Source organism: Chiloscyllium plagiosum, unplaced genomic scaffold (assembly GCF_037043375.1).
Source record: "Chiloscyllium plagiosum isolate Xiang-an unplaced genomic scaffold, Cpla_swu_hap1 HiC_scaffold_27, whole genome shotgun sequence".
In the NCBI taxonomy this organism is placed as follows: domain Eukaryota; kingdom Metazoa; phylum Chordata; class Chondrichthyes; order Orectolobiformes; family Hemiscylliidae; genus Chiloscyllium; species Chiloscyllium plagiosum.
Window position 1 is genome coordinate 47,712,281 of NW_028270165.1, and position 27,950 is coordinate 47,740,230.

General features: G+C 46.9%; 1 protein-coding gene and 3 non-coding genes across 4 annotated transcripts in view; 1 reads left to right on the plus strand and 3 right to left on the minus strand.

The window, feature by feature from the left end:
* Nucleotides 1–27,950, minus strand: part of LOC148143911 (uncharacterized) — a 384,436-nt gene that overhangs the window by 317,739 nt on the left and 38,747 nt on the right. The gene's annotated exons all lie outside the window — the stretch shown is intronic.
* Nucleotides 9,781–9,852, plus strand: trnae-uuc (transfer RNA glutamic acid (anticodon UUC)). The gene has a single exon. It is a non-coding gene; the product is annotated as a tRNA-Glu (tRNA).
* On the minus strand, nucleotides 15,703–15,792 carry trnap-cgg (transfer RNA proline (anticodon CGG)). Its single transcript is given in 2 exon segments — nucleotides 15,703–15,738; nucleotides 15,757–15,792. It is a non-coding gene; the product is annotated as a tRNA-Pro (tRNA).
* On the minus strand, nucleotides 23,885–23,956 carry trnaw-cca (transfer RNA tryptophan (anticodon CCA)). Its single transcript has one exon. It is a non-coding gene; the product is annotated as a tRNA-Trp (tRNA).

Consider the following 27,950-nt stretch of genomic DNA (forward strand, 5'->3'; position numbering starts at 1 on the left):
TCTTGCACACCAGAATTATAATTTAAACAAGAACAAACAATTATGAATACCGCAAATTTACTAGGGCAAAGTTAAACAAAATAATCCAGTTAATAGCGATGATTTAAGCCTTATGATCAAGTCCTCCACCATCCCATAAACACAAACTTAAGGGGTAAATTAAGGAAGAGAATTTTTTAAATTATCAATTGAAGCAATCAATTCCCAACAATGGATTGCCAACCCGTTGGGCAATTCTTCGATGATGAGTTGTTCACAGGCACATAACCGTAAATTTAATTTCAAAGTCACTGCTGAATGTGAATGGACACCCTGAAGTATTCAGCTATTTCTTACAAACTGGGGCTCGTTCCCAGACAGAGCCAATAATTCTTTAACTGGACAGAAAACACTAGAGAGAACAGCTCCTGGTCTCAACGAGCAGCAGTGCCCACTGGAAGCAAAGTTGCGGGGGTGGGGAGCACGACGGCATAAAACAAAAAAATCCGACCGACTCTCCCGCTATAAGCACTGTCAGAATGGGCAGGGGTTCATTCCTGGCAGTGACCCACAGCAGTTTCACCAGCCGAATGAGATTGTTGGGAGCACTGGTGTGCCCGCTGGTGCTTCTGCAAGGTGCAGAATGATGAGAACCTCCGCCTGCACTCGGGGCAGGTGAACGGCCTCTCCCCGGTATGGACCCCGCCTGTGCCTCAGCAGGTGGGAGGAATTGCTGAAGGCCTGCCCGCACTCTGGGCAGGGGAAGGGCCTCTCCCCGGTTTGGCCCCGAAGGTGGGATGCCTGGTTAAAGCCCTTCCCGCACTTGAGGCAGGAGAACGGGCTCTCCCCGGTGTGGACCCGCTGGTGCCTCAGCAGAGCAGAGGTATCGTTGAAGGCCTTGCCGCACTTGGAGCAGCTGAAGGGCTTCTCCAATATGTGGACCCGGCAGTGGGTCAGCAGGACGGAGGAATAGCTGAAGGCCTTCCCGCATTCGGGGCAGGAGAATGGCCTCTCGCTTGTGTGACCCGCTGGTACCTCTGCAGGACAGAGGAAATGCTGAAGGTCTTCCCGCACTCAGGGCAGCTGAAGGGTCTCTCCCTAATGTGGACCCGCTGAAGGCTCATCTGGCGAGTGGAATTGCTGAAGCCCTTTCAGCACTCAGAGCAGGAGAACAGTCTCTCCCCGGTTTGACTGCGCCCATGAGTCTCCAGGTCAGATGGGAAACGGAAGCCTTTCCCACAGTCGCCACACTTCCACGGTTTCTCCACGGGACGGGATTCCTTAGGTTTCTCCATGACCGAAGCTTCACCTGCACACAAACGCGTGTACAGCACCTCTCTGCCGTGAATTCCTCTTCCCAGTCTGTATAACATTTACTGGCTCCACAATCAATGTGCTGCAACAGGAGGGTCTCTCTTCCAGTCTCACTGATGCTGAAAACGTACTGAAACAGGAAGTAAAACGCTTGGTTCCTTCTCACAGAATCATGGTCGAAAATTGTTATAGTCCCGATGGATTCAGTGACTGTCAGACATTGACGTGAAATTGAGGACAGCAAATGCTGGAGAGTCAGAGTCAAAGTGCAATGCTGGAAAATCACAACAGATCAGGCAGCATCCGAGGAGCAGTCGAGTCAATGTTTCAGGCAAAGCCCTTCATCTATTGATGTTGAAACTTCCGTCTTCAGATCTTCAAATAATCTGTAAAAAGAGATTACAAAAATCTTCACTGTCAGTCCAGGTTAGAAATTCCAAACAAGCAATTCTACTTTACGCAGAACATTCTTTTCTTTTTCCACAAAATTGAAAGCACCATCCCACCCCCTCTCACCCCTCTATTCTCACTCCGCTCAAACTAATTCTCCCCATGGTACTGATTCAGGATCTTACAGAGACCGAAAAGTGAAAACATCAAGACAGACACCTCTGAATTTTGGATACCTCCACCTGAAAGTTAGTATCTTTCACGATATGTAGGAGTGAGTAAGTCTGATTTTGGGAAGCAAAAAAAGTATCAATTCAGGATGAACGTTCAATGCAGCTTCTTGAGAAACAACCAGACACGGAATGGTTAACATCTGGGGAGGTGGAGGAAATAGATATCAAGGCATTGGCACCGACACCAGACAGAAACTGAACATACAGGCATGGCAAACATTACGGGCAAGCCAGAGTCATTGAGATACACAGCACAAAAACAGATCCTTCAGTCCAACTCATCCGTGCCGACCAGATAGCCTAAATTAATCTCGTCTCATTTACCAGCACTTGGCCCATATCCCTCTGAACTCTTCCTATTCATATATCCATCCAGACGCCTTTTAAATGTTATAATTGGACCTACATCCACTACTTCCTCCGGCAGATCATGCCTTACACTTGCCTCTCTCACGCCAAACAAACTACCCTCTTGTTCTGGACTTCTCCCATCCCTGGGAAATGACTTTGTCTATTTAACCTATCCATGCCTCGCATGACTCTATAAATGTCTGTAAGGTCACCCCTCAGCCTCTGGTATACCGGGGAAAACAGCTCAAGTAATGCACTGCGTGTACTTTTAGCTTCACACTCGCTGAACCTCCCTCCCGTGTAAAACATTGTTTCCCTCCCCAACACTGTCCATGGGAAAAGCCAAGAGTGATGAGACTCTGGAGTTGGGGGAATGCCACGGAGAATTCCTACAATGTGGAAACTCGCCATTCAGCCAAACACTGATCCAGAATCTGGTTTCCAGCATCTGCAGTCATTGTTTTTACCTTATTCAGCCAAACAAGTCCACTCAGACCATCCAAAGTGTAACCCATGCATACAATTTCCCCTATCCCATTACACTACACTAACTGCACACTCTGGGCCCATTTAGTATGGTCACTTCTCCCGAAACCGCACATCGTTAGACTTTGGGAGGAAACCAGAGCAGACGGAGGAAACCCACGCAGACACGGCAGGGAGAATGTGCAAACTCCACACAGACAGTCGCCCCAAGGCTGGAATCGAACGCTGGTGCTTGGTGCGGTAAGGCAGCAGTGCTCTCCACTGATCCATCGTGCTACTTACGTGTGCAAAAGGAGGTGGGGCCTGGGAACTTTGTTAATTGTACCACACAGTGGATTGTTGAGGAAGGTTAAATCTCACGGGATCCAGGGAGAGCTAACCAACTGGGTACAAAATTTAGAAGCGCGTTGGTGTAGATGCTGGAATCCTTCCTGAAAACAACAAATGCTGAAGATCACAGTGGGTCAGGCAGCGCTGTGCCACTCTGTGACCGGATCGTGTGGATGTGGAGATGATGTTTCCACTAGGAGAAGGGTTGAGGATGCCAAGTCATTGAGGGCATTTAAGACAGAGATAGGTTCTTGATTAGTAAGGGGTCAAGGGTTATGAGGAGAGGGCAGCAGAATGGGATGGAGAAATATATCAGCCATGATCGACTGGTGGAGTAGACTCGATGGGCCAAATGGCCTCATCCTGCTCCTGTGTATTATGGTCTTAAAGCGGAGCAGTAGTCTTAAGAGGTTCTCACAAACTATTTCAGAATCCTGAAGAGGAGTTGTTGGACTGGAAACCTTAACTCTGCTTTTTCTCCACATATGCTTCCAGTCCTGCTGAGTTTTTCCAGTGTTGTCAGTTTTTGTTTCAGTTTTCCAGCATCCACAGTTCTTTGTCTTATTTATCACAGTCATTTCTTGCCTTTCCCAAGTGTCTGGAACTTCATCTCCCTGATCTACAAACTGTTCAGTTACCCTAGAAATGACCACTACCTCCTTATCAGAGTAGACCCCTTTTTTGCAAAATGATTGTTCAATTCTGTGACCAAAATAATTGCATTCGTAATTACTTACACCAGGGACTCTCAATATCTCAGGCAAGAACACAGCCAGATTTTTTCAGACAGTACATTTATGTGATTTGATACAAATCCCTATTCCCTACTTTACCAGCGTGCTGCTGGGAATGGAGGGTTTGAGTTAAGAAGAAGCTGGGACATTTTTCCAACGAAGCCTAGCAAGTTGACAGATAACTTTATAGAGATATTAAAATCAGGAGGGGGAAAAAATAAGGTATCATTTCCTGGAGGCTCAGAATATTTTATTGCTCCAGAGGATATAAAAGGGGGTCAAAGATTCAGCAGAAATCGAGTATAGCTGAGAACAGACAACATTTTACTCTGTGGGAACAGGGGGACCAGAGGACAGAGAAATCAGGACCTGAAATCGAGCTGACACCAGACGACCATGTTATCAGTGCTTTGACAATGGTACTTCTGTGCGGGGCAGGTTGAATTTTGAATTGAATAGTAACTTCCTCAAGGAGACTGTGCAGGAAGGTCCGGGCCTGTCTCTGTGGCGCCACTGGTCAGCGCGTTCGGCTATTAACCGGGCGGTTGTTGGTTCGAGACCACCCCGAGGCGGTTTGTTGTTCTCACTCCAACCGCTTTCTTGGCTGCAAAGATGCGCGTTTTTAATGGTGTCAGGAAAATGTTTCCCAAACGGAAATCTTTTCCACTGAGGAAGCACAAAGGGGTTTCTGAATTGATTGAATTTCTAACGTAAAGGATTGCGGATACTTACAGTCCGAGACAGAAAGCGAAACTGCTGGAGCAACTCAGTACCTGGATGAGGAAAAAAAAGTTCTGAAATGTTGTCTCTGATTCTCTTTCTACAGATGCTGCCTGACCTGCTGAGTTGCTCCTGCAATTTCTGATTTTGTTTTTAACTGAACGTCCATTTCATCTTTCGGGATGAAACACCTCGACTCGCCATGTGCAGATATTTAACCCTTTCGAAACCTGTGAAGTGATTGGATTCAAACAAACTCTGCAATGATTCACTCTTTCTCAGCTCCACAGGCAGAGAGACCTGGGAAATGAAGCTGTCAGTGTGGTTCTGTATTGGTGGGCCGTGTGGTGAATGCGATGGGCATGAAATCCATTGCGGTTTCCCCACGCAGGTGTGAACCCTGCCGACTACAGTTGAGAACTGTCGTCAGAAAGAAAGGGAGATTGCTCCACGGTTTTTTTTTAGATGCACATCAGTGGACGGGTTGAAATATTTCAATCACGCTGAGACTGGTCGGGAATCTGCCAACCCACTGCCTGTCAGGGTGGAACAAGCAGATACCCGCAGAGCTGCTTTTGAGGATATGAGCCAAGTGTTTGGAAATGAGACGAGAACAGTGAGGGGCGTGAAGTCGTGGTCGAAATGAGGCAGGCACCTGAGGACAAAGGTGTTTTATTTGCCAGTGAAAGATACTGCTTCACAAATTTGGAACAATGGAAGGGAAGCAGTGACGGTGATTATCTTTGGCTGTTCACCTTGTGAATGTTCCCATTGCTGCGCATGTCCGTATAACGTCAGAACTCTGCAGCATGGCGGCGTCAGGTCCGCACAGGGCCCGGGCGCAATGGATGACGCATCTGACTCCACCTACCTGTTTGAACTGCAGCTCACAGCTTCTTCACACACCCCAATTAATCTTTCTCATTGTCCTGAAGCCGGCATATGGTTTGAATTCCTGATCTGCAGGAACGAGACTCTTTTCACTGTCTCGCGTCAGTAAGTGGCCCTGAGAACATCAAAGTCACGTCACAGCGCTGTCAGAGGAGGGGAAGCTGAAAGAGCCCCACACGCTGCTCACGGGCACATTTCACTTTCCCCAACTCACCGCCCCAACCACTGCGGCTCCTGGGAGTGGAAACGGAACAAACCCAGTCTCAGCTTTGTAAATCTTCAGGAATGTAGGGAGTGTAGGGAGGTGAGGAACATGGCATCAATTTCCAAGGAGGGTGCCTGTACACAGGGAAGTGGCTTGAAGTGTGTATACTTCAATGCAAGAAGTATACGAAATAAGGTAGGTGAACTTGCAGCGTTGGTTGGTACCTTGGACTTCGATGTTGTGGCTATTACGGAGACATGGCTAGAACAGGGACAGGATTGGCTGTTGCAGGTTCCGGGATTTAAATGTTTTAGTAGGGTCAGAGGTGGGGGTAAAAGAGGGGGAGGTGTGGCATTGCTTGTCAAAGATAGTATTACAGCGGTGGAAAGGACAATGGATGAGGACTTGCCATCTGAGGTAGTTTGGGCTGAGGTTAGGAATAGGAAAGGTGAGGTCACCCTGTTAGGAGTCTTTTACAGGCCTCCTAATAGTCCTAGAATCATTGAAGAAAGGATTGGGAAGGTGATTCAGGAGATGAGTGACAGTAATAGGGTGGTTGTTATGGGGGACTTTAACTTTCCTGATATTGATTGGGAAAGCTATAGCTCAAGTTCGTTAGATGGGTCAGTGTTTGTTCAATGTGTGCAGGAGAGTTTCCTGACACAATATGTAGACAGGCCAACAAGAGGTGAGGCCATACTGGATTTGGTTCTGGGTAACGAACCAGGCCAGGTGTTAGAATTAGAGGTAGGTGAGCACTTTGGGGATAGTGACCATAATTCGGTGATTTTTACACTCGTGATGGAGAGGGATAAGTGTGTACTACAGGGCAAGAATTATAGCTGGGGTAAGGGAAATTATGATGCGGTGAGGCATGACTTAGGATGTGTGGCTTGGAAAAGTAGACTCCAAGGCAAGAGTGTAAATGATATGTGGAACTTGTTCAAGGGGCAACTATTGAGTGTCCTTGATAATTATGTACCTGTCAGGCAGGAAGGAAAGGGTCGTGCGAGGGAGCCGTGGTTTAATAAGGAATTGGAATCCCTTGTTAAATGGAAGAGGGCGGCCTATCTCAAGATGAGACGTGAAGGTTCAATTGGGGCGATTGAGAGTTATAGGGTAGCCAGGAAGGACCTGAAGAGAGAGCTAAAAGCAGCAAGGAGGGGACATGAAAAGTCCTTAGTCGATAGGATTAGGGAAAACCCTAAGGCTTTCTATAGGTATGTTAGGAATAAAAGAATGACTAGGGTAGGAATAGGTCCAGTCAAGGATAGTAGGGGGAAGTTGCGTGTGGAGGCGGAAGAGATTGGGGAGACACTGAATGAATACTTTTCTTCAGTATTTACTCAGGAACAGGGCATTGTTGTCGATGAGAATACTGAGTCACAAATAAGTAGAATGGATGGCTTTGAGGTATGTAGAGAAGAGGTGTTGGAAATCCTGGAAAAGGTGAAAATAGATAAGTCCCCTGGGCCTGATGGCATTTATCCTAGGATTCTCTGGGAAGCAAGGGAGGAGATTGCAGAGCCATTGGCCTTGCTTTTTATGTCCTCTTTGTCTACAGGAGTAGTCCCAGAAGACTGGAGGATAGCAAATGTGGTTCCCTTGTTCAAAAAGGGGAGTAGGGATAGCCCTAGTAACTATAGGCCGGTGAGTCTCACTTCTGTTGTGGGCAAAGTCTTAGAGAGAATTGTAAGGGATAGGATTTATGCACATCTGGATAGGAATAATTTGATCAAGGATAGTCAGCATGGTTTTGTGAAGGGCAGGTCGTGCCTCACAAACCTTATTGAATTCTTTGAAAAGGTGACGAAGGAGGTTGATGAGGGGAAAGCGGTAGATGTGGTATATATGGATTTTAGTAAGGCGTTTGATAAGGTTCCCCATGGTAGGCTACTGCAGAAAATACGGAGATATGGCATTGAGGGTGAGTTGGAGGTTTGGATTAGGAATTGGCTGGATGGAAGAAGACAGAGGGTAGTAGTTGATGGCAAAGTTTCTTCATGGAGTGCCGTCACTAGCGGTGTTCCGCAAGGATCTGTTTTGGGACCATTGCTGTTTGTCATTTTTATAAATGACCTGGAAGAGGGGTTAGAAGGTTGGGTGAGCAAGTTTGCGGATGATACGAAAGTCGGAGGAGTTGTTGACAGTGAGGAAGCATGTGGCAGGTTACAGTAGGATATAGAGAAGCTGCAGAGCTGGGCAGAAAGGTGGCAGATGGAATTCAATGTAGCTAAGGGCGAGGTGATTCACTTTGGGAAGAATAACAAAAAGATGGGGTACTGGGCTAATGGTCGGATACTTGGTAGTGTGGATGAGCAGAGGGATCTTGGTGTCCATGTACACAGATCTCTGAAAGTTGCCACCCAGGTAAATAGTGCGGTGAGGAAGGCATATGGCGTACTGGCTTTTATTGGTAGAGGAATTGAGTTCCGGAGTCCTGAGGTCATGATGCAGTTGTATAAGACTCTGGTACGGCCGCATCTGGAATATTGTGTGCAGTTTTGGTCGCCATACTATAGGAAGGATGTGGAGGCATTGGAACGGGTGCAGAGGAGGTTTACCAGGATGTTGCCTGGTATGGAAGGAAAATCGTATGAGGAAAGACTGAGGCACTTGGGGCTGTTTTCACTAGAGAAAAGAAGGTTTAGGGGTGACTTGATTGAGGTGTACAAGATGATTAGGGGGTTAGATAGGGTCGACAGTATGAACCTTTTCCCGCGTATTGAGTCGGGTATTACAAGGGGGCATAGCTTTAAATTAAGGGGGGGTAGATATAGGACTGATGTTAGGGGTAGGTTCTTCACTCAGCGAGTCGTTAGTTCATGGAATGCCCTGCCAGTAACAGTGGTGGACTCTCCCTCTTTATGGGCATTTAAGAGGGCATTGGATAGGTATATGGAGGATAGTGGGTTAGTGTAGTTTAGGTGGGCTTGGATCGGCGCAACATCGAGGGCCCAAGGGCCTGTACTGCGCTGTATTCTTCTATGTTCTATGTTCTATGTTCTATGAAAGAAGAAAACTGATCATCCCTTCCAATCTTCCATCCTGGCCTGACAGGCTGTCCAGTTAGTGCCGATTCGTTTTGGCTGAAAAAAATCTTCCTTATCTCATCCCAGCATTTCTTGCCACAGAGAACTGTGCGGCAGAGTTCATGTATATATTTCCTTGTATGGTATTTTGTAAATAACATTCGTTCGCGGGTTGTTTGTATTTAAGGTTCACTAGCTGTTGTTTAATGCTGAGAGGGTTGAGTTGTCTGGACATCATTTCACAGATGTCTTTAATGTAAAGTAATGTGGCTAGGGTTTCTGCAGACCTTGTGTCTGCTAGTGTCAGTTTGTTGATGTGAAATCGTCACACTGGGTTTATTGGGTAGGCAAAAGTGAGGACTGCAGATGCTGGAAACCAAAGTTTTGATCAGAGTGGTGCTGGAAACGCACAGCAGGTCAGGCAGCTTCCGAGGAGCAGGAAAACCGACGTTTCGGGCAAAAGCCCTTCATCAGGAATAGAGGCAGGACGCTTCCAGTGATGACGAGATAAATTGGGGGTCGGGGGGGTGGGGGTGGGGGGCGGGGTGCTGGGCCGAAGGTAGCAAAGAATACAATAGGTGAATGGGGGTGGAGATGGAGGTGACAGGTCAGAGAGGAGGGTGGAACGGACAGTTGAGAAGGGAGATTGGCAGGGAGGACAGGTCATGAGGACAGCGCTGAGCTGGAAGGTTGGAACTAAGGTAAGGTGGGGGGAGGGGAAATGAGGAAACTGGTGAAGTCCACATTGATGTCCTGGGGTTGAATTTATCCGAGGTGAAAGATGGGGCGTTCTTCCTTCAGGCATCGGGTGGGGAGTGAGCGGCGATGGAGGAGGCCCAGGACCTGCATGTTCTCGGCAGCGTGGGAGGGGGAGTTGAAATGTTGGGCCAGAGGGTGATGGGGTTGATTGCTGCGGGTGTCCTGGAGATGTTCCCTCAAGCGCTGTGACTTGACTCTGCGAGGAGTCTCCAGTCTCCCCAATGTAGAGGAGACCGCATCGGGAGCAATGGATACAAGCAATTACATTGGTGGAAACCTTCTCACGGTCGTGGCCCAGGTTCGATTTCCGGGCAGGGAAGCAATATACAATAGGGCTGTAAGGAAGCGCTGCTGTCTCCCTGGTGGTCTAGTGGTTAGGATTCGGCGCTTTCACCGCTGCGGCCCGGGTTCGATTCCCGGTCAGGGCAGTATTTCTCAGTGTGTCTTTTGCCTACCCATTCTCCTTAAATGCGCTGTACAGTTCCTTATTGGTCTTCGTCGTTACTGGCTACTGCAGTGTGTCGTGCCTCGTTGAAATAGTGTCCTGATTCAGGCTTGTTTGTATGTGTAGGGATCATTGCTTCTGTAGCTAAGTACTTGGTTCGTGTGCATTGTTTTCCTGTAGAGGCTGTTTTGAATTTACCATTGACTGTTCGCTCTACTGTGACATCTCGTAATGGCACTTTGTTGTTGTTCTCCTCTTTTGTGAATTTTATGTAGTAAGGATATTGTTGATGGTGTTGTAGGTTTCCTCTAATTTACTTCATTTTTTGATGTCAAAAGTGTCATCACTGTGGCGGACAACAAAGTTTGAGTTGGATCGTTTGAAGGGCTGTTGGTTTGAGACTCTGCATTATTGCTTCTGCTAGGAATCCTGATACTGGTGGTTTCATGGGTATTTCGTTGATTTGTTTGGAGGGCTTGTTACAGAATATGAAGTGGGGGGTAAGGCACAGTTCCACGAGCTGGATAGTGCTATCTTTGCTGATGAAGTTGGTGCTGTGTTTATGTCTTTCGTTCTTCGAGTAGTGTTCCAATTTTCTTTGGCCACGTTGATGTTAATGGATGTGAACAGGGCTGTTATGTCAAATGACATCATTATTCCATCCTCTTCTAACTTAGTGTCTTTGGTGTTCAGGAATTCTTGGATGGAATAAATGGAGTGGCGTGAATCTTCGACTTGGTGTTTTCAGTGGAGGCCTTTGACTAGTCTGTATATTGGTGTTCCAAATAGTGAGACTATGGCCTGAGGGGGGCTCCTGGTTTGAAGAGGAGGAGAACAACAACAAAGTGCCATTCTTAGATGTCACAGTAGAGCGAACAGTCAATAGGGAACTTCACACTAGCGTCTACAGATAAACAACACACGCAAACCAAGTGCTTAACCACAGAAGCAATCATCCCAACACCCACAAACGAAGCTGTATCAGGACATTATTTCAATGAGCCACTACACACTGCATATAGAGGATTATAAAATCATGAGGGATACGGATGAGGTGAACAGCAGGTGTCCTTTCCCTCAGCTGGGGGTTTCAGGATCAGGGAGCAAATATTTTGAGGTGAGTAGAGAAAGATTTTATAAAGACAGAACAAGGATCGTTTTTAAGAGAGTGGTCTGAGTGCAGAATGAATGTCCAGAAGAAGTCATAGAGTCACAGAGATGTACAGCACAGAAACAGACTGTTTGGTCCAACTTGTCCATGCCGACCAACTATCCCAACCCAATCTCGTCCCACCTGACAGCACACGGCCCCATATCCCTCCAAACCCTTCCTATTCATATACCTAACCAAATGCCTTTTAAATTTTGCAATCGTACTAGACTTCACCACTTCCTCTGGCAGTTCATTCAATAAACGTACAATCCTCTGCGTGAAAACGTTGCCCCTTAGATCTCTTTTGTATCTTTCCCCTCTAATGCTAAACCCATGCCCTCTCGTTCTGGACTCCCCCACCCCTGGGAAAAGACTTTGTCTATTTATCCTATCCATACCCCTCATGATTTTATACACGTACAGTTCCAACGTTTAAAAGACATTTGGATAAGTTCATGAATATGAAAGGTTCGAAGGTTTATGGGCCAAACACTGGTAGGTGGGACGAGTTTAGTTTGAGAACATACTCAGCATGGACGAGTTGGATGAAGGGTCTGTTCAGTGCTGTCATACTCTGTGACCGACCTGTACTGGTCTTAAAACCATTTTCTTACCTCCACCCCATAACCATCCACTTCTTTGTTGTTCCAAACTCAGATGAATTTAGCCTTGAATATGTTTAATGACCCCACTTCTGAACTGAATTCCTCTTCGTAATATACCACTTGCCTCGCTCATTGCCTGCTGCATCTGCCCGACAACTGGCATTGACTGGTGTGAAGGGACTCTGAGACCCCTTTGTACATCCATACATCATTCCTGATGAAGGGCTTGTGTCCGAAACATTCACTGTCCTGCTCCTCAGATGCTACCTGACCTGTTCTGCTTTTCCAGTGCCACATTTTTCGACTTTAACCTCTAGTCCTCACTTTCTTCACATTCCAATATATCACCATTTAAACAATGCACTGCTTTTTTTTAAACAGCCAAGGCGATAACTTCACATTGCGGCACTGCACTTGCCATGTGTTTGCCAATTGAGACACAGACCTGGACCAACTCCGGGAAGAGGCAAAACACTGAGTTCTGAACAAAAACCGTAACACACTCAAAACGTCGGCTCTGTTTACCTTTCCACAAATGCAGCTCGACCCGTTGGCTTTCTGCAGTATTCGCTGTGTTTGAACTGATAGAAGACAATGGTAATTCTGGGCGGGGCAGGTTGAATTATGAATTGAATAGTAGCTTCCTCAACCAGACTCTGAATTGATTGAATTTCTAAAGTAAAGGTCTGCGGATGCTAACAGTCCAAGACAGAAAGCGAAACTGCTGGAGCAACTCAGTAGGTTTGGCTGCACCTGGATGAGGAAAAAAAAAGTTCTGAAATGTTGTCTCCGATTCTCTTTCTACAGATTCTACCTGACCTGCTAACTTGCTCCTGCAATTTCTGTATTTCTTTTTAACTGAACGTCCATTTCATCTTTCAGACTCGCCATGTGCATATATTTAACCCTTTCGAAACCTGTGAAATGATTGGATTCAAACAAACTCTGCAATGATTCACTCTTTCTCAGCTCCACAGGCAGAGAGATCTGAAAAATGAAGCTGTCAGTGTGGTTCTGTATTGGTGGGCCGAGAGGTGAATGCGATAGACATGAAATCCATTGCGGTTTCCCCACGCAGGTGTGAACCCTGCCGACTACAGTTGAGAACTGTCGTCAAAAGGAAAGGGAGATTGCTCCACGGCTTTTTTAAAGATGCAAACCAGTGGAGGGGTTGAAATATTTCAATCACATTGGGACTGGTCGGGAATCTGCAACCCACTGCCTGTCAGGGTGGAACAAGCAGATACCCGCAGAACTGCTTTTGAGGATATGAGCCAAGTGTTTGGAAATGAGACTAGAACAGTGAGGGGCGTGAAGTCGTGGTCAAAATGAAGCAGGCACCTGAGGACAAAAGTGTTTTATTTGCCAGTGAAAGATACTGTTTCACAAAGTTGAGTCGATGGAAGGGAAGCAGTGACGGTGATTATCTTTGGCTGTTTACCTCTACCTCAAAAATTCGGCTGAATTTTAAAGTCACAATGAAAAGAAGTAAAAGTGACATTAGGAAGAACGTTTTCGTACAGGGAGTGGTTAGGGTCAGTAAGTCCCTGTCTGTCATTGACAAAGAGTAAGATTCAATGGGCACAAAAGGGAATTCGGTGGTCACGTTCAGATGTGCAGATTTACGCTGAGAAGGCGAGAGAATGAAACGAACAGAGACACACGTTTACTTAAGTGTAGAACCAGCAGAGCGAAGGTGGGCCGCATGGCCTCCGTCTGCGCTGTGACACATCTTGTGATTCAGTGTGAAATCACAGTTCGACCAACAGAATGTGGGAATTTAGAAATAAGTTTATATTGACACAGCCTCCATACGTCTGCGAAACAGCATGTTACACGACAGAAGTGGAGGTCTTTGACATCAGGCTCGAACGTGCCTGCCGCGTGCCAGACGAAAACCTGAAGTGTTCTGTGGAAGGGACGGTGCGTGCGGCAGCAGAGTGGCGCAGCGGGAGCGTGCTGGGCCCATAACCCAGTGGTCGATGTATCGAAATCATCCTCTGCTATTGTTCAATGTCTCCTCGAGCTGCTTTCCTTTGGATCGTTGCTCTCTTCTGCAAGCTGCCTTTGCATCTACTGACCGAATGTCCAAATGTAGCATATCGATGCACTCAACAAATCCACTCAATTCAAGTGGCATAAGTTTAGAGGTCTCAGTGGTATTCTGTACTTTGTCTGTTTCCTCTGAACTGAATCGCAAACCCAGTTCTCTGCGATGCCAATCAGCTGGTAAAGTTGAAACACATGCCTTGCGGTATCGCCCATTCCTTGCAGTAATTCGCCACCCTGTTTCAGACGAGAATGACAAGCATGTCAGAAACCGCATCACGACTCAGACATAGTCCCCTACTATTAGGACGGATACCACCGATTGTGAATAACCTCAGATAGAGAGACAAGTGACAGACAGTCGCCGTGGACTCGATGGGCTGAACGGCTCCTGTCTGCGCGAAAATGATGCTCCGTGTTTATGCCGTCCCACTGCCTGTCTCTGGGACAGAGAGGCTGAGGGAGCAAAACTGGTTCATTTTTAACCGTCCCTTCCGTGTTGGACTGCCTGCAGTCCCTCAGCCCAGGGCCGTGGGGATGACTCTCAGTGAGTGAAGGTTTCACTCGGATTCTCTTCATCTGGGACACTTGGGGCTCAGATGTTAACTGCTGCGCGGTCGCAGCAAAGAAAGCGATGCCCACTTTGCAATAGACTTTCCGTAAGATTGCTGCGTGAAGCGATTTCTGAACACCAAGAAGGCTGCACAACAATGTGAATTTACCTGGGCGAAGAGTCCTCGGTGTCCATTTCTTTCTGTCCTGCCAAAACAGCATCTTTCTATCTCTCCGATAACAGACCCTTGGAGAAAGTTCAAAATCAAAGTTGTTCATGTTCCCCGCATTAATGTAACTGACACCTCTCACCTCTCACCCCAAGGGTTTCAGAGAGAGAGAGAGAGAGAGAGAGAGCAAAGGTCTCACACCACCCCCGCTTCCTCTCAACTCACAACTTGTAATGCTCCATCCCTGGGGGAGGTATACTCTCGATAGAAGAGCTGAGTTTTGGGCACAGAAGGGTCTTTAAGTCATAGACCTGAAGGTATTTAAAGCAGGTCCTGTCAGCCATAGTTCCCATTGCCATGTGGATGGAGCTTGAGGTGAGTATCAAAGGGTTTGTGTGTGTGTGTGTGTGTGTGAATGAGTGTGGGTACTGTTAGAGTCTTAGTGTCAGTTTTGATCGATTAACCACCGTCCATCACCCCCACACCGTCCGTGAACCAGCCAGACTGTCGTAGATTCTCGGAGCAAGGCCTGTCTCTAATGGATGAGAGGGAGTGTATGAATCCATAGAGAAAGCAGGGACCCAATGGAATTGTATCCCTTCCTCAGTCTCTCTATGTTTTTTCTTAACTTCTGTTTTTCTGACTTTTCTCCCTTTTCTCGCTCACTCTGTGCCTCTCTTTCTTCTTGTCTTCCACTCCCACCCGTCTGTCCCATGGGTTAAGGAACATAAGTGTTTGATGTTTGCGTCACCTACTGACCCTGATCACTCCCTGTACGAAAACGTTCTTCCTAATGTCACTTTTACTTCTTTTCCCCGTGATTTTAAAACTCTGCTGAATCGTTGTCGATCCTTTCAGGCGTGGGAGCATTTGAACTACTTTATTCTTGTGTCTCGACCCTCATGACTTGAATAACGTCAATCAGGCCAGCTTTCAACCTACCGTTCTCCAAGGAGAACTGTCCCAACTTTCCAATCTACCTTCATTGCGGACAATCCTCATACACGGCACCATTAACGTCAACCTGTTCAGCGCTGCCTCCAATCACTTCACTTCCCCGCTTCCTGAAATTTCACGCTCACAATTGAGCAATAATGCAGCTGGAGGATTCATTCAGAGTCGGCCTGCGCGGGCGAACGATGTGCAATGCTTGTTTTCACTTTGAGCAAGTGTTTCCTTTTACCCTGTTCGCTGTAATGGGAGCTCGGCCCCATCCCTCCTTCAGGCAGTACGATCTCGTTTAATAAATGTGCTTTTTGAGAAAATTGCACCGGCGTTTCGGCACAAGGCAACCTAAGCAACGAGGGCTCGTCCGGGATTCGAACCCGGGATCTCTCACAAATCCATCTTAGTGTAGGCCCGAAGCGAGAATCATACCGCTAGATCAACGAGCCACTGGCCGCCCCCGACGCGCGCTTCCCTGACCCCAGACGCTCCAAGCGCCCTCCCCTTAAGCAGCTGAGACTTGCTCAGTGTGAAAAACGTTTGAGTTGCTCCAGGAATCGCAAGCAGCAAAGAGATTCCACAACATTTGCTTCTCATTCCGTGTCCCTGCGCCCAGGACGCTGTTGTTTGTCTCGTTCCCAGTAACTGGACCCTCTCCACTGGCGGATAAATAAACCATTTTTGTTTCGACTTGCAAACTGTTCAGGGGGAGGGCAGAGCCCATTCGCCCTTCTGCTTTCTCTCAATCACTTGGGATGGGAGACGTCAGTTACACTAATGCGGAGGAAATGGGCAAGTTTTAACTACATTACAAAGGTCTGTAATCAATGAGACAGCAAGATGCTGTGCTGGTGGGACAGAGCGAAATGGATACCGGAAACTGTTCCCTCAGGTAAATTCATATGAGTGCATTTGTGTGCAGCCTGCTCGGTGCTCAGAATTCACACAGTAATCCTGCAGAAAGACTTATCTAACATGGGCGTCTGTTTCTGTGCTGCGAACGGGCAGCAGTGAACATCTGAGCACCAAATGTCCCAGATGAAGTTGAAAATGAGCCATTGTTTCTCCCTCAGCCGCTTTGTCCCAGAGACAGGGAGAGGGGCGGCATAAACACGTGACGTCATTCCGCCGCAGCCGGAAGCCGTTCAATCCATCATTTCCATGCGACTCTCTGTCACTTGTATCTCTCTGAGGTGATTCGCGATCGGTGATATGTGTCCTCATCATGGGAACTGTGTCTGTATGGTGATGCTGCTTTCGAAATGCTGATCGTCCTGTCATTCACGTCTGAACCGGGGTGGGGAACTACTGCAGGGAATGAATACGACCGCAAATAATGTGGCTTTGCGGCTCAGTGGTTAACACTGCTGTCTCAGAACGGTACCTGAATTCGATCCTACCCTTGTGCGGCTTGTTTGTGTGGAGTTTGTTCAATCCCCCCGTGTCTGCGTGGGTTTCCTGCGGTGCTCCGGTTTCCTTCCACAGTCGAAAGATGTGCAGGTTAGGTGGACTGACCATGCTAAACTGCCCTATAGTACCCGGAGGTCGGTAGGTTAGGCGCATCAATCAGAAGTAAATGTCGGGTCTGGGTGGGTTACTCTTCGAAGGGTTGACAAGGACTTGTTGAGCAGGAGGGCCTGTTTCCGCAGTGTAGGGATTCGAATTCGAATTGTTTCAACTTCACCAGCTCATTCCCATTTCAGAGAAGAGTTGTTAGGATTCAGTTCAGAGCAGACTGGCGGAAAGCAACTCAAATCTCCACAAGCACTTCCCCTCAATTGTGTAAGTTGGGCCAGTGTTTAGTGACATATTCAGCTCAGATGCTCGAAGATTTGGGAAGCAGAGGAAAAGGCAAGATATAGAACAGAGTACCGTTACAAAGGGAAGCAATAGCAGACGATAGTTTCGATCGAGGGACATGAACCCAGCACCCTCCCGCTGCGACACTCTACTTTCCCACGTGGCGTGTTTTCCATAGATCCTTTCAGCCTTTCGCCTGGCACGCGGCAGGCACGTTCGAGACTGATGTCAAAGACCTCCACTGCTGTCGTGTAATATGCTATTGCGCAGACGAATGGAGGCTGTGTAAATATAAACTGTTTTCTAAATTCCCACATTCTGTTGATCGAACTGTGATTTCACACTGAATCACAACATGTGTCACAGCGCAGACGGAGGCCATGCGGCCCACCTTCGATCTGCTGGTTCTACACCGTAAGTAAACGCGTGTCTCAATTCGTAACATTCTCTTGCCTTTTCCGTGTAAATCTGCACATCTGAACATGACCACCGAATTCCCTTTCGGGTCCATTGAATCTTCCTCTTTGTCAATATCAGACAGGGACTTACTGACCCTAACCACTCCCTGTACGAAAACGTTCTTCCTAATGTCACTTTTACTTCTTTCCCTCCTGACTTTAAAACTCTGCCGAATCGTTGTGGATCCTTTCAGGCGTGGGAGCATTTTCACAACATTATTTCCTGTGTCTAGGCCTCTCATGATTTGCAAGGCTTCTGTTCTCCGTGGAGGGCAGTCCCAATTTTCCAATTTCGCTTCATTGCTGACATTCCTCAAGCACCGCATCTCTGGCAAGTCGGAGTAGTAGAAGACCCAAAGCGAAATGCATACCCCTAGACCAACGAGCGAGATACCAGGCGCACCCCATCGCCCGTAACAGCCCGACCTCTGGAACTGGCTGAGACTTGCTCAGTGTGAAATACATTTGACATTGCTCTAAGAATTGCAAGCGGCAAAGAGTTTCCAGAACAGCTGCTTCTCATTCTGTCTCCCTGCTGCTATTTGTACCTTCCCCAGGAACCGGGCTCTCTCCACTGGCAGATAATTCAACCGTTTTGTTTCTAAACATTTTTCTGATACCCAGGTGGCCAGTGACAAGCATCGCCCTCCTCAACATAGGGTACAGCGAACAGGAGAAGACCACGAAGACCTCCACGAGTGTGTCACCTCAACTGTGCACATTGGGCCAGTTTATCAATGTGAAATATTTGTGTTGTGTTTTTGGGAAGCAAATGAGAAGGCGAGGTGAAGAACAGAGCGCCCTTAGACAGGAAAGCTGCTAAAGACGACATTACGTGAATAGGAGAGAATAGGACATGGCGGATTTCAGGCCCTAAATCATCGAACTGTAGGTGGGGCTGCAGGGTCTTCAAGTGGAAAATGAGGCGTTGTTCTTCCATCTGGAGCTGAGCTTTGCTGGAGCACTGCTGCATGCCTGAGACTGAGATGTTGGCCAGGGAACAGGGTGGCGTGTTAAAGTGGCAGGAAAGCAGAAACTCAGGGCCTTTTTTGCGGGCAGAATTGAGATGTTCTGCGAAACAGTCACCCAGTTTATGCTACGTTGGGGAAACTACATTGTGAGCAGCGAATGCAGTGGACTAGGTTGTGGCAAATGTGCAGGCAAAGTGCTGCTTGACCTGGCAGGTATATTCGAGCCCTTGGATATTCAGGAAGGAACAGGTAAATGGGCAGGTGTTACACATTCGGCGGTTGCAGGGGAAAGTGGGACTATGGGAGGTGGGTGTGGGGTGTTGTGAGTGAAGGAAGAGTGGAGCCGAGGTCTAAGCCCTGCCCATTTACCTCCTCTTATATATAAATCCGTGAAGTTGGAAGAACACTCCATTCAATGATTCAGTACCACGTGACTCATGAACTAATTCGTATTCATGTTCCGGGGCCAGCATCATCATTGTGTCACAGCAGCTGCAGGCCATCACCGGGGGCTCGCTCTATGACGTCACGGTCAGCTCGAAGCTCCCGGGACAGTTTATCAAAAAACCTCCCGGTGGATCAGGGCAGCCCTGCATCGGGAAGCACTGAGATGGCCAATCTCTACCAGTTAACATGGGGAACACATCTCTACATTACGCATCCTCGAGGCAAACTTCCCATCCTTCCACTTAAAATTCAAGAGCCCTCAAACCGAAATTCCCCAGGTACGTTTGGAAGAATGTTTTCCAGGTGTTCGCAAAGTATATCTATGAGCACTTTGTTAAAGTTTGAATTTTGCGAGTGTTGAAATTTTGTGCTTTTCAGCAAAATCACACTTCGATAAAACAGAATGTGGGAATTTAGAGAGTTTATATTTGCGTGTCGGCGATATGTCTGCCGGTGCGTGATGGGAGCATAACCCAGAAGGGAAACCATCTCTCCCATTCACTCAATGTCGTCTTCAGCAGCTTTCCCGTATAACGGCGCACTGTTGTGCACCTCGCCTTCTCATCTGCTTCCCAAAACACTTCTACAAAAATATTTCACATTGATATACTGGCCCAATGTGCACAGTTGAGATGACACCCTCGTGGAGGTCTGCGTGGTCTTCTCCTCTTCTCTGTTGAGGAGGGCAATGCTTGTCACTGGTCACTCAGGTGTCAGAGAAAAGTTTAGAAACAAAACGGCTTAATTTTCTGCCAGTAGAGAGAAGCCGGTTCCTGAAGACGGGACAAATGGCAGCTGGAAGACAGAATGAGAAGCAGCGTTCTGGAAATTCTTTGCCTGACCCCATTAAAAACACACGACTGCGCAGCTGGAGGGAGAGCAGCGAACACACTGCCCCTAGATGGTTATGAACCACCAACTTTTCAGTTAACAGCCGAACACGCTGACCAATTGCGCCACAGACACAAGGAACCACACCACCTGCCCCATCGCTTAAGGGAGGCTATTAGTGAATTCATAATTCAGCCTCCCCGCCTAGAATTACAATTGTCGTCTATCAGTTTTACTTTTCCATAATAAAGCCTGGGACATTCATTTTGGAGACACCGGGGACAGTCTGATCCCACCCTCTGCAGACACATCCATGTCACGAGGAACTAGCTTTCTTATTCCGGGTTCGTCGCCCTTCGAACCTTTCAGTGTTTTGCCTGTTCCCGAGTTCTCTTATTGGTTCGGAGGCGAGAAGGGGTTTGAATTCCTGATGTGCAGGAACGACAATTCTTTCAATGTCTCAGATCAGTTCATGTCCCGAGAGCATCAGAGTCAATCTCCCGGCTTCTTCAACAAGGGGACGGTGTCTGCACTGTCTCTGCTCAGTCGGACAGTTAATCTTTCATTCTCCTCTAAATCCGCTTCCCAAAGAGTTTCTGAAGGTTCACAAAGCTGGTGACTGGGATTTCCGAGGAGAAAGTGAAGACTGCAGATGCTGGAGATCAGAGCTGAAAATATGTTGCTGGAAAAGCGCAGCAGGTCAGGCAGCTTCCAAGGAACAGGAGAATCGACGTTTTGGCCATAAGCCCTTTTTCTCCATTCCTGAAGAAAGGCTTATGCCCGAAACATCAATTCTCCTGTTCCTTGGATGCTGCCTGACCTGCTGCGCTTTTCCAGCAACACATTTTCAGCGATTGGGATTTCTGTTTTGCTTCATGAACATTTTTCCATTTCCTAACTGACAATAATTTCCCGAAATCTCTTCCCAAGAGTACGCCATGCTTCATTTCCAGGGATGAGGAATTTCCATTTTGGGGACACATTCCCAAGGTTGGGAATGTTCGCTTTGGAGCAAAGAAGGTTAACTGGAGATTTCCTGGGGCTGTTGGTAATGATGGGAGAAGAAGCGGTGGGAATGGGCAGATTAATGATCAGAAGAATCAATTGCCACTGACCAGAGTCAGTTACCAGAGGACAGGGATTGAAGTTCTTGAATGAAAAGCAGCACTTGTGCCTAAAAAACACAGAGAATACTGCAGAAAGCCAACAGGTCGAGCCGCATCTGTGGAAAGGTAAACAGAGCTGACGTTTTGAGTCCTGTAGGTTGTTTGTTCAGAACTCGAGTTTCCTGCTTTGCAATATATTCCCAGACATGAGAAAACGTGACTTTATGAGACGGGTTTTGTGAAGTTTGAGCGATAATGCAACCAACAGGAAGTCATTTAAAATCGCCAGCGAAGAAAGCATCGATGTCACATCGATACACAAGTCAAATTTATACAGTTGCGCTGGCACACTTGTGGAGCTCTGAGTTGTCTGGTCCAGTTTTCTGTCGGTGTGTTCTGATCTCAAGTGTTCAACCTCTTCTCTCAGATGGCAATGAACCGGTGAAGTTGTAACACATGATTTGCTGGTTTGGTCCATTCCTGCAGTCAAGAAATCAACGCTCGTGTAAGAAAAGACTTTCTGCAGGATTGCTGTGTCAAGACAAATTCTGAACACCAAGCAGGCTGCACAAAAATGCACTCATATCAATTTACCTGAGGGAAGAGTCTCCGGTGTCCATTTCTCTCTGACCCGGCAGCGCAGCATCTTTCTATCTCTCCGTTAACAGGACCTTTGGAACAAGTTCAAAGATGTCCATTTCCTACGCATGACTGTAACTGACTTCTCCTGCCTCACGTACTAGTGAGAGAGAGAGAGAAGAAGAGCGAGTGGGCTCCTTCTTCCACCAGCACAGCTTGCAAGTAGAAACAAATTGGTGCAATTATCCACCAGTGGAGACAGCCCGGTCCCGGGGACGGGACAAACAGCAGCGTCCTGGGAGCAGGGAGACAGAATGAGAAGCAGATGTTCTTGAAAGTCTTTGCTGCTTGTAACTCTGGGAGCAATGTACAATGTATTTCGTACTGAGCAACTCCCAGTTGCTTCAGGAGCTGGGCACGCACATGGTTTTTGGCTCGTTGGTCTCGGGGTATGATGCTATCTTTGGGTTTTCCAGCTAATACAGACGTGTGGAAGGTGCCGGGTTCCCATCCCAGGGGAACCCTCATTTCTTAACTTGACCTGAGGAAAAATGCCGGGTCAGTTTTTTCAAAAAGCCGCTTCGTTATATCAGATCCGACTGCCTGAATTAGGTATGGGACAAAGATATCATTGCAGAGAACACGGCACAGGGAAACACTTGCTCAAAGTGAAAACAAGTATTGCAGATTTTTCGCCCGCGCAATCCGAGTCTGAATGAAATCTCCACCTGTATTACACTCAATTCTGAGTGTGATAATTCAAGAAGCGGGGAAGTGAAGTGATTGCAGACAGCGCTGAAAAGGTTGAAGTGAATAGTACCGTGTATGAGGAATGTCAGTCATGAAGGTAGATTGGAAAGTTGGGGCAGTTGTCTTTGGTGAGCAGAGGGCTGAAAGCTGGCCTGATTGAAGTTTTCCACGTCATTAGGGTTTCAAACAGAGGAAATAATGCAGTGAAAATGCTCCCAGGCCTGAAAGGATCGAGAACAATTTGGCAGAGATTTAAATTCATCAGGAAAATAAGTAAAAGTGACATTAGGAAGACCGTTTTCGCACAGGGAGGGGGTCAGTAAGTCGCTGTCTGACAGTGACAAAGAGGCAGATTCAATGGACACAAAAGGGAATTCGGTGGGCATGTTCAATGTAACAATGTGCAGATTTACAGGGAGAAGGCGACAGAATGAGACACTTATTTACATATTGTGTTGAGCCAGCAGAGCTAAAGTGGGCTGCGTAGCCTCAGTCTGCGCTGTCACACATTTTGTGATTCTGAGTGAAATCGGAGTTGGACCAACAGAACGTAGGAAATTTGACAACGGATATATTCTGCCCAACAGGATACTCCATCACAGCAATGAAGGTGTTTTGACATCATTCTCAAAGGTACATGACACAATGCAGATTCAAAACCGAGTATTCCTTTGAATCACTGAGTAATTTGTTTACAGTTATTCAGTTGAGGTGAGCGAAGTTGCGCATTGGGAGTTGATAGGTCGAAGCCGTTTTCTCCTGTGTGATAGTCCCACCAGCACTCCAATTTGCTGTGCTTCCAGTCAGTAGATGCAGATTACATACTGATACACGGGCCCTGATGACCTAGCTGTGGTGACAAGCTTGTGAAGATCTGAGTGCTCTTCTCCTGTCCTCTGTCTGGCTGCTATGATCCGAATCATCAAACCTCTCTTCTCCGAGATAGGAATAAACTGGTGAAGGTGAAACACATCAGTTGCGGTGTGTCCCATGCGCAGGAGGACCTGCAGTAATTCCCCAAGCTGTTTCACACAGCAGCATCCTCTTGGTGAATTTCGCTTGGCAAAAAAATCGACTGAACCAAATCAGTGTCCGCCACTGGATTTTACTGACACCGTTTATAAAATTCAGGCTCACCGCTAATGTGGAGAGAGGATGCCAGACTGTAGTTTCCGCTTCTCCTGTTGAATAAAGATAATTTTAACTGTGTGCAGAGAGAGGAAAGGATTTGCTGTTGGTGGGAAACATTTCTATCTGAACTCGCTATCACTCTCCTGATAGATTGAAACATAAAGCTGGGAGTCTCTGGATTATGTTGTAAAAATATCAGTATGACGTTATTCACACCGTGCTGTCACCAACTGAACGAAGCGGCTGCCCCGAGGGAGACGGCTGTGTAGAAATCCCGTGATGAAGTGGGGGAGCTGAGCATTTGCCCAAACAATGGGCACACCACCTCCCTGACATAGTGTTCACAAATCAAACTGACAGCAAAGCTTCACGTGTGATCAAAAGTTTCCAGAAAGAAGATTTGGCTCAACAGTAATCTGGAGGGAACCGACTCCTTTCTTGATTTGAAATGTAAGAAGCTGATGTCAGTGAGCTTGACGTGATTCGAACACGCAACTTTCTGATCTGGAGTCAGACGCGCTACCGTTGCGCCACAAGCTCACGGATGCCATTTGATCGCTATTCATGCTTAAGGGAAGTGATCGCAACAATGATTTTACGTATGAGTTACAACGGAGATCAACAGTTCATGTCTGTTCTGTCTCTCCCCCTCTCCTTCTTTCTCTCGAAACAATTTCCAACTCTACCTCAATAAAAAGCTGAAAGAACTGGGATGCTGTATATCAGAAACAAAAAACACAGTAGTTGCCGGTGACCTTTCTCTCGAACTGATGGTGATTGGGAAAACGTTGGTATATATGCAGGAGATAGCGTGGGAGGAAGGCGGATGCAGTAAATGATAGATCAGGACAGACCCAAAAGCGAGGGAAGAACTGTTGGACAGGAAAGGGAGTTGATAACGATCTGCGTGGAAGGGTGAATGGAGAGTGTTCATGGCTAAGAATAGGTAGTGTGTAATGACAGACTATGTGATAACAAGGCTTGGTGTGTGTGGAAGGGACCAGGATACTATGGATTTCAGGCCCTAGAATTATTGAATTCGATATTGGGACCGGAGGGATGTATGCTCCCCAAGTGTAATATTCGGTACTCTTCGTTCTGCTGGTGCTGAGCTTCGCTGGAACAATACAGCAAACCTGAGACAGAGATATTGGCCAGGGAACAGGGTGTGGTGTGGAATTGGCAGGCAACTGGAAGCTCAGGGTCTTTTTTGCGGGCAGAACGTTCTGTGCAGCAGTCACCCAGTTTATGCTTCGTTTTCCCCAATGTAGATGAGACCACATTGTGAGCAGCAAATGCAGTAGACTGGGTTGTGGGAAGTGCAGGTAAAGTGCCGCTTCACCTGGAAGGTAAGTTTGGGCCCTTAGCTAGTGAGGAGGGAGCAGGTAAATGGGCTGGTGTCACACATTCGGCAGTTGCATGGGAAAGTGCCGTTGGACTATTGGGGTGGGAATGGGGGGAGGGTTGATAGGAATGAAGGAAGAGTGGATCCAAGGTATACTCCTGCCCATTTACTTATCCGCCAAATAGAGGAATTTGTTAAGTGTGTACAAGGACATTTACTGATTCACAATGTGGATTTACATACTGGCGTGGGTGCAAAACCTAAGGGACAGCAACCATAATTCTATTAACATTAGAAAAGTGATTGAAAATAATATAACAGATCTAAAAGTTGAGGTTCTAAATTGGAGGAAGACTCAGGTATTAGGCAAGATCTTTCAAAAGCTGATTGGGGGCAGATGTTCGCAGGTTAAAGGACTGCTGGAAAATGGGAAGCCTTCAAATATGAGATAACAAGAGTCCAGCCACAGTATATTCCTGTTAGGGTGAAAGGAAAGGCTGGTAGGTTGGGGAATGCTGGATGACTAGAGAAAATTAGATTTTGGTTAAGATAAAGAAGAATGCATACATCAGGTATCGACAGAGAGATCGAGTGAATCCTTAGAGTATAAAGGCATCTACGAGCATACTTAAGAGGGAAATAATGAGCGCAAAAAGGGGACATGAGATAGCTTTGGCAAATAGAGTTAAGGATAACCCAAAGGGTTTTTATTAATACCTTAAGGACAAAAGGATAACAAGGGAGAGAATAGGGCCCCTCAAAGATCAGCAAGGCGGCCTTTGTGTGGAGCTGCAGTAGATGGGGGCGGGGGGGGTGGGGGGTGGGTTGTGATACTGAACGGATATTGTGCATCAGTGTTTACTGTGGAGAAGGGCATGGAAGATATAGAATGTGAGAAAGTAGATGGTGACATGTTGAAAAAATGCCCATATTACAGATGAGAAATTGCTGGATATCTTGATATGCATAAAAGTGGATAAATCCCAAGGACCTGATCAGGAGTACCCTAGAACTCTGTGGGAAACTGGGGAAGTGATTGCTGGGCCTTTCACTGAGATGTTTTTATCATCAATAATCACAGGTGAGGTGCCGGAAGGCTAGAGGGTGGCACTATTTAAGAAAGGTGGTAAGGAATAGCCAGGGAACTATAGACCGGTGAGCCTGACATCCGTGATGGGCAAGGTTTTGGAGAGAATCCTGAGAGATAGGATTTACATGTATTTGGAAAGGCAAGAATTGATTAGTGATTGTCAGCATGGCTTTATGCTTGGGAAATCATGTCTCACGAATTTGATTGAGTTTTTTGAAGAAGTACAAAGTGGATTGATGAGGGACGAGTGATGGACGTGATCCCTCTGGACTTCAGGAAGGCGTTCATCAAGGTTCCTCATGGGAGACTGGTGAGCAAGGTTTAATCTCATGGCATGCAGGGACAACTAGCCATTTGGATACAGAACTGGCTAGAAGGCAGAAGACAGAGGGTGGTGATGGAGGGTTGCTTTTCAGACTGAAGGCCTGTGACCCATGGTGTATCACAAGGATAGATGCTGGATCCGCTACTTTTTGTCATTTATATAAATGATGTGTATGTAAAAGGAGGAGGTATAGTTAGTACGTTTGTAGATGACACCAAAATTGGAGGTGTAGTGGACAGCAAAGAAGGTTACCTCAGATTACAACGGGACCTTGATCAGATGGGCCAATGTGCTGAGGAATGGCAGATGGAGGTTAATGTAGATAAATATGAGGTGCTGCATTTTGGAAAAACAAATCAGAGCAGGACTTTTACACTTAACGGTAAGTTCCTTGGAAGTGTTGCTGAACAAAGAGACCTTGGAGTTCAGGTTGATAGTTCCTTAAAAGTAGAGACGCAGGCAGATTGGATAGTAAAGAAGGCGTTTGGTATGCTTTCCTTTGTTGGTCAGAGCATCGAGGAATGATGTTGGGAGCTCATGTTGCCACTGTACAGAACATTGGTCAGGCCACGTTTGGAATATTGTATGTAATTTTGGTCTGCTTCCTATCGGAAAGATGTTGTGAAACTAGAAAAGGTGCAGAAAAGATTTACAAGGATTTTGCCAGGATTGGAGAGTTGAGCTATAGGGCGAGGCTGAATAGACTGTTTTCTCTGGAGCATCGGAGGCTAAGGGGTGACCTTATAGAGGTTTATAAAATCATGAGGGATATTGAGAGAGCAAATAGACAAGTTCTTTTCCCTGGGGTGGGGGAGTCCAGAACTACAGGGCATAGTTTTAGGAAGGGGAGAGGAAAGATACAGAAGGAACTTAAGGGGCAAACTTTTCACGCAGAGGGTAATGCTTTACGTCATGAGCTGCTGGAGTAAGTGATGGAGGGTGTATAATTACAGCATTTAAAATGCATCGGGATGTGTATATGAATAGGAAGGTTTGATGGAGATTTGGGCCAAGTGCTGGTAAATGGGACTAGATTAGGTTAGGATACCTGGTCTGCATGGACGAGTTGGACTGAAGGGTCTGTTTCCGTGCTGTACATCTGTGTCACTCTGTGAGACTCCATGGGATTCTCTAGGAGGAAGTGAGGACTGCAGATGCTGGAGATCAGAGCTGAAAATGTGTTGCTGGAAAAGCGCAGCAGGTCAGGCAGCGTCCAAGGAGCAGGAGAATCGACGTTTCGGGCATAAGCCCTTCTTCAGGAATTTTTAACTATAAACTATAAACATTCCCTTAATTAAATATTGTGAAGTATGAAGCCATTATTTTAGTCCTCAAGTTCGACCTGAGCCCCCACCCCACGACCCTCACCCATCCCAGTAACTCTGTTGACAGCCTTCATGTCACATTTAAAACTAGGACCGATAGATTCGTGATCAGTCGGGGGATGAACAGTTACAGGAAAAGGGCAGGAAAGTGCATTTGGGGAATGTCAGATCAGCCACAATCCTATTGAATGGAGAAGCAGGCTCAAGGGGTTGAATGGCATTTTCCTGTTCCTATTTCTTATGGTTCCCGAGCCCTTACCTCTGAAACAGGTCCTGGCTTCAGTATGTGCCATTACTGAGAGTGCTGATGCTCCCTTGTGTATTATCTACAACTTAACAGCTGCTGAAACCTCTTGCTCCTCTGTTACCTCTAATCACAATATGCCAATGTGTTCAGTGGAGGTGATGGCTGACTTTATTGTCACCAGACTATTCACCCAGCTAATGTT